At 44.3% G+C, this 13,261-nt stretch overlaps 1 protein-coding gene across 1 annotated transcript in view; it reads right to left on the bottom strand.

The window, feature by feature from the left end:
- Positions 1-12,506, bottom strand: part of ZBTB7C (zinc finger and BTB domain containing 7C) — a 392,632-nt gene extending 380,126 nt beyond the window's left edge. Inside the window, exon 1 of the mRNA XM_088476546.1 lies at positions 12,469-12,506. The gene's annotated coding sequence lies outside the window, so the exon portion shown is untranslated. The remainder of the gene's footprint in view (positions 1-12,468) is intronic.
- Between the last annotated feature and the right edge of the window lie 755 nt (positions 12,507-13,261).

Genomic DNA, 13,261 nt, shown 5'->3' with positions numbered 1-13,261 from the left:
CAACACTGAATCAGACCCGGAGCATTCTCACCGGCACTTGTTTACAAGGCAGGTGAGTCGGATCACACTTCCCAATCTCCAGCACTCCATATTATAGCCCTCGGTGACCAGCATTTTACAGCCTTCAGTGACTCACATATTAGTTTTATTAGTCATCAGTGACCGGCATGTTACAATCATCAGTTACCAGCATATTATAGCCATCAGTGACTAGCATTTTACAGCCTTCAGTGACCAGCATATTAGTTTTATTACAATAATCAGTGACCAGCATAACATTGTCATCAGTGACCAACATGTTACAGCCTTTAGTGACTCGCATATTCGTTTTATTACAGTGACCAGCATATTATAGCCATCAGTGACCAGCATATCATTGTCATCAGTGACCAGCATATCATTGCTATCAGTGATCAACATATGATATTCATCAGTGACCAGCATATCATTGCCATCAGTGACCGGCATATTATAGCCATCAGTGACCAGCATATCATTGTCATCAGTGACCAGCATATCATTGCTATCAGTGATCAGCATATTATAGCCATCAGTGACCAACATATCATTGCCATCAGTGACCAGCATATTATAGCCATCAGTGACCAGCATTTTACAGCCTTCAGTAATTTGCATATTAGTTTTATTACAATCAGTGATCAGCATATTATAGCCATCAGTGACCAGCATATCATTGCTATCAGTGATCAGCATATTATAGTTATCAGTGCCCAGCATATCATTGCCATCAGTGACCAGCATATCATTGCCATCAGTGACCAGCATATCATTGCCATCAGTGACCAGCATATCATTGCTATCAGTGACCAGCATATTATAGCCATCAGTGATCAGCAATTCAACATTGCTCCGGACCAGGGACAGCTGATACGAAGATCAGCTTTCCCCACGATCTCTACTATTGCAGCAGTGAAACTTTAAACTGCCAAGTCTGACTCGACAGTGCTAGTGCTGAACAGGGACGAAGGCATCTGTATGTGAAGATGGCATCTGTTCCTGCAATAAAATTCCAAAAATTATGTATTTTCGGGGGTTTGAATGAGGGGACCTTGATCCGCTTCTAGATGACAGGTAAGCAGGAGATGTTAGTGTTCTGTGTTAACTGATTAATGAATGGGGACAGCAGCACAGTTTACAAAAGAAGGTGAAAATTAATATTTTCACCTACTTTTAAGAATGATGAATAGGTCTCTAAGGAACTTATTATTGATTTTAGGACCAGGCGGAAGTTTCATCCTAAAGTAATTAAATAGAATGGAATGCAGGTAGAGATCAGGTCACAGTCTCTGAATATTTATTTATTTGTGAGAAAGGCGCAGCAACGTCAGCAGATTTATTGGCTAAGCCCCGTATAGATTTCAACTGATGAGAGCCAGAGCCGTAACTAGACTTTTTGGTGCCCTGTGCCAGAAAGAGCATTGGCGCCCCCCTCATTTTTCAAAGGGACATAATGCACCCAAAAAAGAGCCATGGCCTCATGGGGAAGGGCCAGGGATGAGATAGGGGAGACCAGGAGATGCTGGGGATGAAATAAGAGGAAGCTACAAGTAAGAATGATAATAAACAGAAATTTGGCAGGCCCAAACAGCGCCCCCTGACCTGTGGTGCCCTGTGCGATGGCACCGGCCGCACTACCCTAGCTACGGCCCTGATGAGAGCATACTGACAGACTATATTACAGCTTGGTTTGGTGATAGGACTGTTGCCAAAACAGCAGAACACAGTATTGGTCAACGGTTACCGTCTATTCAGGACAGCCAAGCCACGGTCTGTTTACACTTTTACAATAAAGGAGTAATAGATGCACCAGAACACAGACAACAGGGGGTATATTTACTAAAGTGCGGGTTTATAGAAGAGGAGTCAGGGGCGTTTCTAGAGAGGAGGGGGCCCGTGTGAAGTCTCCGTCACGGGCCCCCTCCTCTCCGCCCGGCGGCCGGCTGCGCACTGAGCACTGAACATGTTTATGTTCTTGAACAGTGCAGAATAAAGTGGAATTGAATTGTCGCAGAGTGTCCTCATTACTTTCTGCCGCAGCTCATCCCAGTTCCGTGCACTTCGATTATCTTATTATTCTAAAAAGTCATTATGAAGGCCGAAAGGAAAAAGCTTTGATGCCGGGCTGCTATAAGCTGATCTAAGGACGTTTCTGTTCTACTGTCAGCAATTAAATAAGAATGTGGCCTATGGATAGATCCCTGTAATATCATTTACACATTTGTTAAACAGTATCAAACAGAGTGAGACAACTAGATGTACACACCAAATCTGATTATCCTGACCCCAGTGAGCGGCGATGTTTCTGTCCTGGAAATAGGTTTTGCCTTGTGGGGTGAAGATAGTGATTGCACTGATTCTGCTGGGTAACACGTTATAAGTTATGGCTCATCCGAGTCTGGGCTAAGATTGCAATATACTCCACAGTACCACTTGGGGTATATATATCTCTTCTATGTTATAACAATTTACTTATGCTGCATAATACAATATCTGTTGTGTTAGAGGCATTTGACCAGCGTCCTGCCTAATAGGCGAAGGGCGAATTTAATAAAGTATATGGTGTCATCCATTGTAGAATGAATTAGTAAAAAGTTATTCAAGCTGCTATTTTTTAACATTGTGATTTTCAGATCGCCTAATCTAACAGAGGGAAATCACCATATAACTGTATATATATATATATATATATATACACACAGGGGCGCCGAGAGGGGGGGGAGCGGGTACAGTTTACCCGGGCCCGGGCTTCCAGAGGGGCCCGGCGGGGGCCCGGGTCTGGCGCCGCCCCCCTTCACTTCCTTCCTCCCTCCCTCCCTCTGCAGCAGCCCAGCACACAGCGTGTGCTGGGCTGCAGCGGGAGATTGCTTGCGGCTGCTAAGTAGCAGCCACAGCAATCTCCTATGCCTGAAGGGGGGAGCGATCACACTGATCACGCCCCCCACTGACTTTGCGCCGGGCTGAGGGGCTCACAGCGCCCCCTCCCCGGCGCGCAGCGCCGCTTCGTGGCGCTGCAAAACTGTTTTTTTTCAAGGGGGCGTGGCCGCGCCTTCTGAAATTAGGCCACGCCCCCTCTTTACCTGGGCCCGGCGTGGCTCTCTACGCCCCTGTATATATATATATATATATAACAGACATTGAAAAATCATAGAAATCACAGTGACAATGTAAAGAATAGCGGTAATCTATGAACAAAGTCGGCGCTAAGTCTGCAAAAAATAAATTCACAGATTTCAGATGCTTCATTTTGTCTCAAAACCAATGAGGAACCTCTTAGGCATGTACAAAACATTTCTAATGTGTGTCAATGGCCCATTCATTTCAATTGAGTCTACACATGCAGCACATATGCCAGAAACCTCACTGAAATTGATGGAGAACCTCTGTTTATATATAAATAAACTGGGCGCATAATCACCCCCCTCAAATGCTCCACAGCCCCGGAAGCAGCCAACCAGACAGCCTGAAATGATTCCACTGTAACAGTGCAACCTATCATTGTACATTTCTACTGTCATGGTGAACACCAGCCTAATAGGAAACTGGAATAGGCTTGATCATATATTTGAGCCAGAGGCTTTACCAGGTGTGGTGAGTACAGTTGCGCTACTCATCTATACCTAGCCTGTGTGAAAGAGGGTGTGGCCATGTGTCAGTGAGGCCACACCCCCTGATGGGCCATTTTTGGGCGTGGCCGTTTGTCACGCCTACGTCCTCCTCACGCTAGTGGGCTTGCCCAGCGCTCCAGGAGCCGTTTTGGAGCCTCCGGCTTCCCTAAACACAATGTGTGGATGACGCGCACATGCACACGTCATACATCATCGCTGCGACTTTGCCCAGAATAGCAGGGCAGCTCTGCTATTTTGGTGTAACAACCTCCGATGGTGTCACATGGTGCAGCCCGCACCCTCCATACCCCCCCCTTGTGACACCACTGATTGGAACCAGACAATGACGAATAGGCTCTGGTGCGTTCCAGTCATCTGGCACATGTGTGAATTGGCTCAAGAGTAGAGCTTGAAGTGAGACGGTATACAGCGGTATACCATACCGCCACTTCAGCCTGTGTTCCAACTCCTGCTTGGCAGAAGGCATTGGGAGTAAAGAGCAGCTGCTGTACATGTGTCCCGTGGGGATACATCTCTTAGCAGTGCTGGCTTGACCGAGCAGCAGGAGACTGGCTCGGGTCCCGACTCCCGAAGCCAGGACAGATGCGGCCACAGTACTGCACGAACCTGGCGCCGTTCGTGAACAAATCACAGACCAGCAGCCAATAAAAAAAAACCCAATCTTTAAATTTGTTGCCAGCCGCTAGCCAATCAACGATTCAACATTTTCGAGTAGTAACATTATTTTAATAATAATCACTCTCCAATCACTCCTGCGGTAACTTGGCTGGCTGTAGTGATCCATTGATAAATTAGCCAAACTGTGAAATTAGTTATATGCACCACTCAGATATGTCTACGGAAACTGCCAGCCGAATATCCCGCGGCGTTTCTGTTCCTTCTGACTACATTGTGATCGCTCTCGCTGCCTTCTTGGCTGTCAAAAATGCCGACAGCGGCATCTCGATGCTCGGTATCCCGACAGCGGTCGGATAAGTATAGTAACCCTCCCTTCTTGCGCCCTAACTCTCCCTACCCCGCACCATAACACTACCCGTTAGTGCCTAAACCTAACCGTCCCCCCTTAGTGCCTAATCTTAACCCAGCCCCAGTGGTGCCCAACCTTCCCCCCCAAAGCCTAACCCTAACCCCCCCCTCGCCCCCTCCCTCCACCCCACGGCAAACAGCTAAAACGCCCTGCATGGTGTACCAAGGTCCGGGATGGCATCCGTCGAGATTCCAGCATCGGGATAAAGATAGGCATCGGTATTTCGATCACTATCTTTAGTCCCAGGTCGGGCTTCCGACGTGGGAATTTCACGTCCACCGGTATACTAACTACATCCCGTCTTCCTTACCCTGCCCTATATCTATCTATAAGCTGCGAGTGGTAAAGCTCCAATTAACCCCTCATGTAATAAGAGTAGTATACGCGGCCGCATACTGTACATCTTTATACAGTGCAGCCCATTCTGTGTTGCACACAAGTTGTCCGCCATTACATTTGCACTGTGTGCATGGGACTAAGGAGCTTATTCAGACCCGGTCGCTAGCTCTACGAGCTTGCAACCGGGTCTATGTTGCTCCAGTGCGCATGCACGAGACCCGGCTAACGACGGGTGATCCCTCGTTAGGGGTCTCGTAGCAGATGGGGCATGCTGTCGATGTTGAGTGACAGCTCGCTCTGTTTGCTGGGCGGGCCGGGGGCGTGCCCGGCCAAATGGAGGCATTCCTGTCGGAACGCTTGCCATTTGGGGGCGGCCCCACTGACATCATCAGTGATGTCAGTGGGGAGCTTCCTGCTCAAACAGAGCAGGAAGCTCCCTGTGGCTTAAGGTTGACGAGACCCTATCTTAGGGTCTCGTCGTAAGCCCCGATGGTCGCCATCACCCATCACCCTTAGCGGTTGTTAGAGCTGTGGGTGTTAACCCACAGCCTAATGACCAACATGGAGGCGGCCGTTCAGGATGCAAGCGGCCGCCCTGTTTCAGAACGACCGCTTGCATCCTACGACCGCCTCTGAATGAGGCCCTAAATGTGGAAGTTCATTTGTATGCGGAGTTGCAACCGTTCCACCCCATCTATGCGCGTGGTTACATAGCCGTCTTCACAGTCAGCGTGCACTTACACCAGCCCAATACCTGGTGCAAGAGATCCGTCTGACGGATCACTGCATACGTAAAACTGTACATAACCCGCAATTGCGTCATCACAACTCACTCAACATACCAACGCCCTGTTGTGTCTATTCCGCTGCAGGTGGTTATGAGATTTGCGTATGACTCGCAACCACCCATAAATGCGCACGCTTGCCGATGGTGCACGGGCCGTGCTAAAAGTCTCAAGATCCGTCCACAAAATGAACCTGCATGCAATGTAAAGTTTGGAAAATGTACCAAACTGTAAATGCAGTTAATAATAATAATAATAATAATAATAATTATTATTATTATTTTACTTATATAACATTCAAAGCATGAATCTTCATATGTTACGTTCTCTTATATATACCCTTTTCTGGACCTCTCTACATCATAAAGGAAATTAAATTTAAATAATAATAATAATAATAAAATAATAATACATATTCTGTAATAACCTTAACATAATAAAAAAAAACATATAGGACCACAAAATGTAAAAATGAAAGTTTATGTAATACAAAAAAATGCACCTTGTAACATGGAAAAATTTATATGTAAACAATATAATACGTTGACAGATATTGCAATGCTTGATACTGTATTGATATTTACCTTTCTTATCCAGCTTAGTACAACTATTATTCAGCCATTATACACTGACTGCAATGTCTGAAAAGCCTGGAGTGCATAGGAAACAGTTCTGCAAATTTACCTCAAAGACCTTCTATCCTAAAGAGCTCCTCAATTGTAATTTAGCAGCAAGATGTAACATAATTGATAATATTACCAAATAATTACAGGGGAAAATCCTAGAAGAGTGTATTATTACTATTTATTTATATGTAGAATATTACACAACCTGCATTGTATTTATGTATATTTTACATTGGACATCTCTGTGGTGTAGCTCTCCTGTAAACGCTATAATATGAGGGTATTTCAGCTTGCCCAGCCAGTAGTTTCCATTGCATACTTTCCACTGTCTACACCCTGCTAGAAACTGCAAAACAATACTTTTCCCATCCACCCTACTGTATAGAACAGATCAAATAACCAGAACTGATCTTAGCTCACCAGCACCATCTAGTGGTATAGACAGAGTAGGGAAATATCATAATATTTTTAAAAAGTAGTGACAATTACATTTCTGGGTGATACAACACTTTAAAGTTGCATTACCATCTATTCACAACACATTTTTTAACCCCCTGCGGTGTTCGATGCAGCCATTTTTCCTGGTGCTTTTCCATGCACGAAATACAGAATTGTCAAACTGAAGTTCACCACTTTGTCATGGGCTGTGGGTTGTCCATCGAACATTGATGCATGTCTAATGTCAATGGTCTGTAACCGTTGGTCGATGAGTTACCCATCGATGGTGGATGGTGGGTGGTTTCCCACCATCGATGGTTTTAAAACAATGGTGTGCTGAGGCGTGATTTGCTGTAATAGTGGTGGAGAGAATAAGTGTCATTCAGACTCTTTGCTGTAGTTGGTTCCTGGGCCTCATGTCCAGGAGTGAGGTTTTAGTCATCAATATTCAAAAACATTGATGTTTTCCCACTGATGGTTACCTGCCATTGATGACAAGTAAGGATGTCCCCATCAATGGTGTCCTCTTCAATGGAAATCCCTAGGAGGGTCAGGGTGAGCGGTAAGACCAATCAGAAGCTACAACCACTGTGATTATTCTTCCTGCTCACACTGTTCATTCCCCCTTCTTTAGCATAAAACAACCCCAGGTTATGGCAGAGGCCATGAGATAAATTCATGGAACCCCAATTAAACAGTTACATGAAACAGCCCCTGTGGTTTGGGTGAATTGCACCCTGTGTGTGGTGAATTTTTTATCCATACCGGGGAGTCATGCTTTCATTTCACCACTTTTGTATATAGTGCTATATAACTTTATTTTTTTTGCCATAGGATATGCATTTAAATTACAATAATTTTAAGGATAATAATTAAATATTATCATATAATCACATACAGTACTTAGACAATATATTTATTGTAAATTTTATTATGATTTTAAAAAAAGCTGCTTTAACACCATATGCTTTAAATTAATATTACTGTGCTCTAGACTGTTTTATATATATTATAGATATACAATATATTATCATAATTCATTGTTTATTTTATTTAATAACTAATAATAAACAAATAACATGAAATATTAATACAATTACAATTAATGCTACAAAAATTATAAACTCTATACCTATATATTAATTAAAATAATATAATAAACATTTCTCAATATCTAGATAATAAAAGTAAAACAAATGCTTTCAAAATGATAAGTGAATATCCAAATTAATGTGAAGCAATGAAATGCTCAAATATAATAGCCTAGAATCTGGTGAAAGGGGTGTGTGTGTGCATGTGTGTGTATGTGTACTGCATTAATTACAGTATAATAATTAAATAACTATCTAAAATAAATGACTTTTTTAATTTAATTATGATATATTATTTTTAATTTCAGCATCAGAAGGTTAAAAAATTTGCCCAAGAAAAATGTACAGCTGCTGTTATCTTTTGGTTCCCCTAACAAAAATAAATTTGCTGTTTCTCTTCAACATTTTTTTTTGTTAAGGTTCCCCCCTAATCCCATGGCTATTTTGCATACTAAATGTATTTATTCTGTTGGCATCTTTTCTCCCTAAAAAAAATAATTGGCATAACCCTCTGTTGGATTACTCAGCTTTGTTTTAGTATTTTGCAATGTGTGTTCTGATTTTGCACTAAACAAAAAAATTAGAATCATGCTATTTAATTAACGCAATGTTTCTATGAATGGCATATTGAGAAAATACATTAGTGTGTACAGGTACATCTATAATATATTTTGTTAAATCTAACATTCATCAATATATAGATTCACTGTAATCACCAAATCAGACAAATAGAGGATATAGCTAAATACATTTCTAGTTTATTAGTAGCTGAACTTTATTAGGATTGTTAGAATGCAGCGTAAGGCAGTCCGGCCTAGTCTCTGGGGGCCAGTACTAGTAATGATTCTGGGACATAATTTGTCTTCATTCTCCTTGCAAAACAAGAACAATAATAAAAATGGGAAAATGACGTAGTTAACCAACAGATATTATTGCCCAGTGATGCGGTAATCTCTATAAATGAGCATTATAGCAGCCACCCAACTTCCCTTCTTAAATTATCACTTCATTTATATTCATTTTGTTCCTTATAAAATATAAAGGATGAGCAGTCAATGTTGGAAACATTTATGGATCTAATAAAAGCTGATTTACACCCAGGGCCAGCCATGGGTCTCATAGCACCCTGTGTAAGAATTTTGGAGGGCCCCCAACCCCACAATCCAACAATATCCATAATTAATACAAAACATAAAAAAATACATTAGAAAAACACACACATTGTCCCCCCCCGAGGAGAAGAACACACAAATTGGCCCCACGGGGAAAAAACACTCATTGTCCCCCAGAGGAGAAGAACACACACATTGTCCCCCAGAAGAGAAGAACACACACATTGGGCCTGATTCAGAGCTGAACGCTCTGACCAGAGCGCTCGCTCTGAATCAGGGCCCTCCTACCTTTTTTTGGAGCATCCTCATGGACGCTCGCATAGCTGTGGGTTAGCACCCACAGCTATAGCGAGCGTCCATGATGATGGTCGCGATGGTCTTGACCATCGCAACCATCGGGCTTGCGACGGAGACCCTGCGGTAGGGTCTCGCTGCCGCAAGCCCTGGAGTGATTTTGGCTCTATCAGAGCCAAAATTACTCCCACTGACATCACTAGTGATGTCAGTGGGGCCGGCTTGAGACGGTAGGCGTTCCCATGGGAACGCCTCTGTCTGGCAGGCACGCCCACCAAAGGGGGCGTGCTGTCAATCAACATCGACAGCACGCCCCCTTTGGTGCGAGACCCGGAGCGATGGAGAGCCCGTCGCTCGCCGGGTCTCGCGCATGCGCACGACGGAGCTCCCTCCGTCGTGCGCATGCGCAGTGGGGGAACATCAACCTGCTTGCGAGCATACTGCCGCTCACGAGTGGGTCTGAATGACCCCCATTGTCCCCCAGAGGAGAAGAACACACACATTGACCACATGGGGAAAAAAACACTCATTGTCCCCCATGAGCAAAAAAGCACACATTGGTCCCCATAAAAAAAGAAACATACATTGCCACCCACAGTAAAAAAAAAAAAAACACACATTGTCCCTACAGGAATAAAACACATTAATTGAAGGGCTGTCACATGAACTGGGTAGGAGTTTTACCCAGAACTGTTTCAGGGATATGGGCGAGGAGTGAGCAACTGATATCTTGAACTGACAAGCAAACTGGACAATTATGAGCATAGTTAAACAGTTTCTGGTTTATAGAATGATAAAGATATCCATATGTTTTTATTGTTTTTCGTTCCAAAGGGTTTTTATACACTATTAGCCAGTGTCGGACGGGGCATGAAGGGTTCACCAGGAAATGCAGTGGTAGGGGCCCAAGCTTAAGCGGTTCAGCCAGCCACCAGAGAGGGATTTGGCCAACCATTAGGGAGGACATGCAAATGGCAGGGCCCCTTTATAAGGAAAGGGAAAAATGATGGAGAGGGGACCCCAGACAGTGAGGCCCACCGGGGATTTCTCCTGCACACCTGTGGACCAGTCCCACCCTGCTATTAACCCAAACAGCGGCAGGCAGAGATTTGGTCAGATAACGTTTCGGATTTTGGAGCACAAATTCTCAGTCGGCAGGAATATGACCAGGACAGTAGTCAGAGACATAGCAAAGTTTGGTACACAAGACAGCAACAGCAACTGAGGAGCAAGCAGGAAGGTTAGTCTGAAGCAAGCAGCGGTTGGTGCAGTTTCCACAATATTAGTTGTGGGCAATAACATTAAGCATCTCATAAATCCACTCTGTGATGTCACTGATTCCTAAAGATAAGAGGCTGCATCCCCCCATGCACCCAAAAACAAAGCGCAGCAATGCGTAGGCGGGTGATTCTCAACCTTTTTCAACTGGAGGCACACTACGCAAGATTTTAAAATTGCCAAGGCACACTATCCGGCGATGCGGATCGCGACCTATAAAAAAAACACACTACATTGTCCTCCACAGGAATAAAACACACTACATTGTTCTCCACAGGAATAAAACACACTACATTGGCCTCCATAGGAATAAAACACACTACATTGGTCTCCACAGGAATAAAACACACTACATTTGCCTCCACAGGAATAAAACACACTACATTGTCCTCCACAGGAACAAAACGCACTACATTGTCCTCCACAGGAATAAAACACTACATTCGCCTCCACAGGAATAAAACACACTACATTGGCCTCCATAGGAATAAAACACACTACATTGGCCTCCACAGGAATAAAACACACTACATTGGCCTCCACAGGAATAAAACACTATATTCGCCTCCACAGGAATAAAACACTACATTCGCCTCCATAGGAACAAAACGCACTACATTGGCCTCCACAGGAATAAAACACTACATTGGCCTCCACAGGAATAAAACACACTACATTGGCCTCCATAGGAATAAAACACACTACATTGGCCTCCACAGGAATAAAACACACTACATTGGCCTCCATAGGAATAAAACACACTACAATGCCCTGTACAGGAATAAAACACACTACATTGTCCTCCACAGGAATAAAACATACCACACTGGCCTCCACAGGAATAAAACACACTACACTGGCCTCCACAGGAATAAAACACATACATTGGCCTCCACAGAAATAAAACACACTACATTGTCCTCCACAGGAATAAAAGGCACATACATTGGCCTCCACAGGAATAAAAGGCACATACTTTGGCCTCCACAGGAATAAAACACACATACATTGGCCTTCACAGGAAGAAAACACATACATTGGCCTCCACAGGAATAAAAGGCACATACATTGGCCTCCACAGGTATAAAACACACATACATTGGCCTTCACAGGAAGAAAACACATACATTGGCCTCCACAGGAATAAAAGGCACATACATTGGCCTCCACAGTAATAAAATGCACATACATTGGCCCCCACAGGAATAAATAACATTGGCTGGACCCCACAGAAACGGAAAAAAAAAAAAACATTACTCCCCTCAGGAAAAACAATCACATTGACAGGCCACATAGAATAAATACAAACCACATTCCCACAAAAATATACATTGGCTGCCCTCACAGAAAAATATCAACCACATTGATTCCCACATACCTACCTGCAGCGTGCAGGCGGGCGGGAGAGAGAGCAGGCTGGCTGTCTTGTGGAGCAGGCATGGCGTGCTGGCTGGCTACGCGGTATGCATGACCTGTGATGTCACGTCGCCATGTCTAGGCGCACCTGAGACTCCCAGTGGCAGCGCTGCCCGGTCTACAGATCTATAATGTGACCAGCAGCTCGGACCGCCGCTCCTGACCGTGCTGCGGCACACCTCACAACCTGCCGCGGCAGAAAACCGCTGGCGTAGGCAGTACGATTCAGTGATGTCGCTTGCATCAAGCCAATGTATAGACTGCATTCTGACAATAACTGCCGGAATATTGTGAGAGTGGCGGGCACAGATAGGGGGCTAAATTCACGTGCAGATTGGGTCAATAATAATACATAAAAAAACAGGATATATAGATGACTCCGCTTTAGAGATAGATGTAGATTAGGAAGAATCACCAGAGTAAAGAGTCATTGACCAGGTAAGAAGGAGCTCCTGTCCCTGCTGTGTGTTTACCAGGCTGTCAGTCACAACTCTCAGCACAGAATTTTAATAAGCGTCGAGCAGCGATAGGGGAAGAGCGAGGTCACACGAGCTGGTCTGGTGAATAGTGATTGTTCCAGGCGCAGGATTACAGCAGGGAAATGCTGGAGGCTTCATTATCCTGGCTGCTGCTAATCAGAACACTTGGTCAGACACAATAGCAGAACACCAGTGACAGGAACAGAGGTAATGACTAGATCTCTGCAACACTTTCCGAAATTCTCCCATTTTAAATGACAAGCTGAAATTATTATTTTTAGATAATTACACCATACAAGAAAAGTTTGACTTTTTTTTTTTCGTTTTTACCTTTTAGGGCAGGGATGGGGAACCTCAGGCCTGGGGGACGTATAAGGCCCCCGGAATCATTTGGTTTGGCCTTCTGAGCTTTTTTCTGATAGCCTCATATGGCCTAGAATGACACCCTGCAGCCAGAATCTATACAGCTCCCTGGAGCACCCTCAGGATGCTCCGGCATTGCTGTAATCACCAGAGATTGTGGTCCCGCCCCCGTGTGAAGTTACATGGAGAGGGCGTGGCCTGCACCAGGCCCGTGAATAATGTTATATATATATATATATATATATATATATATATATCAGAGTTGCCTACCTTTAAAGATCTCTTCCCGGGAGAAGCCCGGGTAAGAGAAGCAGGAGGGAGGCAATGGGGGACGGGGCCTGATGATTCGCGTCATTAAGCCCCGCC

Source organism: Taudactylus pleione, unplaced genomic scaffold, assembly GCF_031769625.1.
Source record: "Taudactylus pleione unplaced genomic scaffold, aTauple2 ptg000189l, whole genome shotgun sequence".
Taxonomy (NCBI): domain Eukaryota; kingdom Metazoa; phylum Chordata; class Amphibia; order Anura; family Myobatrachidae; genus Taudactylus; species Taudactylus pleione.
This window is presented reverse-complemented; position numbering and strand designations above follow the sequence as displayed.